The 5332-nt window shown below is 53.6% G+C and overlaps 1 long non-coding RNA gene across 1 annotated transcript; it reads right to left on the reverse strand.

Annotated features, from left to right (window-relative positions):
• Positions 1 to 2551: 2551 nt before the first annotated feature.
• LOC102029380 lies at positions 2552 to 3918 on the reverse strand. The gene is made up of 2 exons (XR_263271.1): positions 3821 to 3918; positions 2552 to 2719 (listed from the first exon to the last, which is right to left on the reverse strand). It is a non-coding gene; the product is annotated as an uncharacterized LOC102029380 (long non-coding RNA).
• Between the last annotated feature and the right edge of the window lie 1414 nt (positions 3919 to 5332).

The following is a 5332-nucleotide window of genomic DNA, read 5'->3' on the forward strand; positions in this document are numbered from 1 at the left end:
ACTTAGGCACTTGAATGCCCATGGCCTTTGGTGTCTGCAGGAGCCCTGGATCCAATCCCCCATGGACACCCAGGCATGAGTGTAGACTCATGCATCTGCAGACACACGCACATGCACATGTCTGTATATTTAAAAGGTTTCAGAGTCAGGGATCTCAAACATGAACAGAATAGAAGGAATGACACAATAAACCTTGTACTCACCTCACCCAGATTCCACAATGAGCAATGTAGGATCGATGTGGCTTCCTCCGTCTCCCATATACTTCTCCCTCTCATATTACCTGTATTAAAAAAATTCTCAGAATTCACAGAACTTCATTAGTGTCATATTTGCTTTTTAAAACAGCTTCCTGGTACTGTTAAAATTGATAAGATCTGCCATTAACCCAATGTTAGCAGGAGGCAGAGGAGGGAAGCCTGGGGCCACTGGTCTTTTCCATAAGCCTCTTGGTGCTGGTGTGCAGCTGGAGATGTGAGCCACTGGGCAGCTTCTTCTGCTTCTTGTTCTTGTGGCCCTGGCTCTTCAGGTGTGACCTGGGGCAAGCTTGCCTGGAGTTCTGATGACATAGATCAATGTCTTCCCTGTTAGCTTGTCAGCCCTGGAGAAGGGACACAGGGCCTTATTTGCCATAGTAACCCAAATACTCAACTTGTAGAAAATCCCTAACAAATACATGTGAATATTACTTAGGTACAATAATGTTCATCTTTTGTGTAGCTATAGTAGAATACTGGATGCTGAGTGCTTTATTCAGAAAAAAGTTTTAGGGCTGGGGATTTAGTCCAGTGGCGCAGCACCTGCCTGGCAAGCACAAGGTCATGTGTTCGATTCCTGGTACCGGGGAAAAAAAACAAAAAAGAAAAAAGGTTTACTTAGCTCACAACTCTGGAGGTCCAGGAATATGACAGTGGGCTCTGCTTACTCTGCTAAGGCTTCTTGGTAGATGGCACCACAGTGGTAGAATGTGCTGAAGAGACACGGTGAGCAGGAAGCCAGAGAGATTCAGGAAGACTCTGTCTGTCTGTCTGTCTCTCTCTGTGTCTCTGTCTGTGTATGTGTCTATCTCTGTCTCTCTCTGTATCTCTGTCTCTGTCTCTTTCTGTAACAGCCCACTCTTGCAGAAATTAACTCATGCCATGAGACCAGCAGTAATATCTTCCAAGGGCAGCTCCCCAATTCCTTAATGACTCCACACTAAGCCCCACTTCTTGAGGATGCTACCGTGTGCTAATACCCACACCCAGGGAGACCAGCCTCCAGCACGAGAGCCCTGGGGACAGACCAATCTGTACGGAGCAGCAGTTAATAGAGTTTTTCAGTTACTTCTGTGGGAAATGGGCTGAGGTACTGGGCACAGCTCATTCTCAGGGTTAGTGCTAGAAACCTAGAGACAGAGCTTTGGTGCAGATAAAAATTTGGGAGCAGAGGATGGAGTTCCTTATTGTGGAAGGTAAGGCAATTGCACATCATGAGTATACTTAATGACACTGGGTTAATTGTGTACTTAACAATGACAGAAGGGTAAATGTTTGTTACGTGCATTTCAACACACACACACATACGCACACGCATGGATAGGATAAGGGAGTTGTGAGCACCAAGCCACACTGGACCCCAGAGGTGAGCAGGTGTGATGTGAGCTGAATGCCAGGCCACTTGTGGGATGACCCTGCTGTCACTGCATGGCCACTGACATCAGCTTGCACGCAGTGGGGGGCTGAGGAGGGGGGGCAGGTTGGGTGGGGAGGGCAGGGCACAGGCTGCAAGGATGAGTTTGTTTGTTAAGGGAGTTTTCTCGTTTGTTGCATTGAAGAGTGCAGCACTAAACTGCAGAACACGTGAGCAGGAGGAGGGGTTAGCGGACAACATGAATGAGCACAACTGTCATCTCATGTGTTTATATCAAGAGCAGCTAAGATCTAATCACTGAATGTGGTCCCAGAGTCACCCACATCACAGTCACGGTCCCCTGGAAGATTCACCATAGGATCTAGGAGCCCCGCTGGGGGAGACTGAGCCAGATATCCCTGGCGACAGGACAGAACCCTCTTTCTAGACCAGCTCGCCAGTGTGCACGGCCCACAGTGAGCTGAGACTGCAGCCGGAGGGAGAGCTCCGCACAGAGCACAGCTAGGTAGGTGCTGTCAGCACGGGGTCAGGAGAAGAGACGAGGCTGGGATGCCGCCAGGCTGTGGTGTAAATTCTGGAAAAGACTCCGAGCACCCGAAAGGGGCACAGATATAACCAAGGAGCAGGAAGGAGGCGAAGACGAGGTGGAGAAGACCTTAGCCGGGATGGAGCAGATCCCAGGCCTTGTGTCCCAGGGTCTCGGAGGAGATGGTCACCAGGCCACATGGGGCAGGATTTGGATGTCAGGGAACACCTGGGACAGGGACTCGAAGGTAACAAGCAGCTCACTGAGGACACTGTGAGGGGCAGAGGCAGGGACTCTAGCAATGAAACTGCTCGGGGAGGCTCGGGGGGCAGGGAACAGGTGGGAGCCAGGAGGGGGAGCCACGGCAGAAATGATCCACGCAGACACAGGGCATGAGCAGGGCTTGCCTTGTTTATGTGCTTGGAAGCAGACCTGCATTTCCTGTGGATTCTGTCCTTCACACTCGGCTTCGTCAGCCTTTCCCACTGTAACTTCCGGATCCTGAGAAAATGGGGAGGCTGGCAGTGTTTCTGGCATCAGGGAGACGCTTTGAAATAAGAGCTGTCAAAGGGAGAGAGAGAGAGAGGCTCTCGGTGTGAAAACATTAAATGGAAAATTCCAGAAATCAACTCTACTTGGAGAAACCACATTCCTATAAATGTTATTACAGTGCATTGTTCTGATTGCCCCGTTTTATTGTTATCAGTTCTTAGCACAGCTTGCTCTTGCTGTGCTTACTTTATGATTTAAGCTTCACCGCAGGTGTGCTTGTATAGGAAACACACAGCACAGGCAGAGCTTGGGGCTCTCTGGGGTGCCGGGGCCCTGGGCAGCCCCTGCAGGTGGGGGCTGTAAGCTGTCCTGTTGATCACTACATGGCCTGAACCAATAGTTCAGAGACTGCGCTGTTCTCCGAGGCCGCCAGGTGAGCAGGGTGCTGTGTACAGTGGCAGGTGGGGCGTTCAGGACCCTGGGCCTAGGCCACTGTACCGTGGTTCACCAAGCTGCCAGCGAGGATAGGACACGTGTGGGGCCTCTAGGCTTTGGTAGTGTGGGGAGCTCACTTTCTGGCCCGCACTGGTGTTCAGGGTGGAGGGGTGGTCTGCAGCGCTGGAACTGGGCTGTGTCTCTGAGGTTCTCTTTCCCAACAGCCCCAGACCTGTCCCCACTCTCCCTCCTGGGGGCCCCACCTCCTCACTCTCATACCGCCCCTCTGTCTGTTCCCCGGAGTTTCTGCAGTGGCTTTTGCTCTCCTCCCTGTGGTGTTCACCAACTCTGGTGGGCTTTACCGGGGTTGTGTCTCCCGACTCTCTCCAGAACATCTGAAGTGGAAGCCGACTGAACTGTCACAGGGCCTGGGCTATACCTACCGCCGGGCAGACAAACAGTGACCTTCAGGAGAGAGCTGTCGTGGCATAGAAGTCACTACCTTGTGTCAGCTACACCAGGCTTTTTCAAGTTCAGATTCCCTGTATTTATAATTCTGGGCTTAATTTTCAGTTTTCAGGGTGGGGAGTGAGGCAATGTGTCTGTGAGTGACTGGGGTAGGAAGGGAGGGAAATAACTGAGGTGAAAGGAGAGGGCGGGCCCCAGGAGCCAGGGATTTCCATCTGAGTCCCTCACGGAACCACTCCGGACACAGATTGCACCTCTGACCCTGACCTTGTCTGCAGTATGGGTCACAGCCTATGTCCTTTCTTGGTACACACAGGGGCTGAGGTCTCCTTTAATAATTCCAGGACTTGCTTGGCTTTCCCCCAACCCGGAACCTCTACCCCACATGGCCCTTAGGGGCCCTTCCGGTTCCGGATTTTCTTGTCTCTCCATTCTATGCTCTCCAGCTGCTGCCATGGACACCTGTTGCACTGGAATCCCCAAACCACCAGAGGTGGTCACGCTGGCCTTTTTAGGGGCCACGAGGCTTGCTGGGCTCCAAGGGACATGCCGAACAATGTACTTGGCCAGGACAGCCCAGGACAACCTGCCCCACCCTGGGCAGCCCATCCTCCAAGCCACAGGCCCTGGGCTGTTGACAAGCTTTGCTCACACGTGGGCGATGCCGTGCCATGTGGCAGTTGTGGATTTAATGAAATGAGGCCCGAGAAAGCAGTAATCACCTCTTCTGGTCACCCCAGTACTTGGACACCAGGCCCTGTCCCAGGGGCTCAGAGCATTAGGAATAAATGGCATTGTTGGAACCCTCATTGTCACCTGGTCGAGGGTGAGCCCCAAACCCTCCTCTGCTGTGGGAGCAGAGGCAATGTCCTCAAGGAAGACAACTAAAGTGCCACTCCCTAACAGGGAGCCTGATGGGGGACTGAAGGTTACAACAGGCTTTACCCTGTCCACAGTGGCAACTCTGCATGCTCCAGGGACTGAGCCTAAAAGCTGCTGTGGAAACCCTTTGCCAGCCTGCAGATCCCTCATCCCCACCCTGCCACAGGACAGTGTCGGAGGGAGCACCTGCCCTACTCCAGGCTGGTCGCTGCCTGAGCAAGCGCACCCTTTCTCTCTTCCAAAGCTGCCTTTCCTTGACATGAGCTCATCTGAATCTTTCCTTGGGTTTTGGGTCAAGATCCGTTTGTCACCACCAGGAACAGGAGTGTGGCCCTTCCTGAACTGCTTCCATCTCTCGGTCCCCACCGTCTGTGCTGTTCATTTTCCTACCCAACCCGAGCTCTCCCTGGCCCGGAAGTTCCATGAGGCAGGCGGAGGGCCTGGACCCTGGGCATCCAGGGAGGCTGGCTGTGGGCGGTTCCCGATGCATGGAGCTGCGAGCACACACCCTGGTTTGGGATTCCTCCAGCCCAGCAGGAAGTGGGAGTGTTGATGCAGCACGGTGCTCCGAGCCTTGGAGGCTCTGTGCTAGCGTCTGAGGGTCACCAACATCTCCCTCAGCAGAGCTGGAGAATGTGATCCGCCGGGGAGAGAAGGGAACCGTTCCTGAGTTTTTCTGGCCCCAGTCCCTGTCCTCTCCTTCCTCACTTGACAGCTCCAAAGCCTGCGGGTCAAGTCCACCGCCCACTGCCCTGCAGGGCGCAGTGCTTTTGTTTAGGTGGCACTGACTGGCTGGCGGCGCTGGGCAGCAGCCACAGAGTGGCTGGGACCGAGGACGTCCCTGGGGTGTGGGATGTCCCTGCTGAAGTGATGGCATCCAGAGGTCTCCAGGCACAG

Source organism: Chinchilla lanigera, unplaced genomic scaffold, assembly GCF_000276665.1.
Source record: "Chinchilla lanigera isolate Chin_1 unplaced genomic scaffold, ChiLan1.0 scaffold00064, whole genome shotgun sequence".
Classification (NCBI taxonomy): Eukaryota; Metazoa; Chordata; class Mammalia; order Rodentia; family Chinchillidae; genus Chinchilla; species Chinchilla lanigera.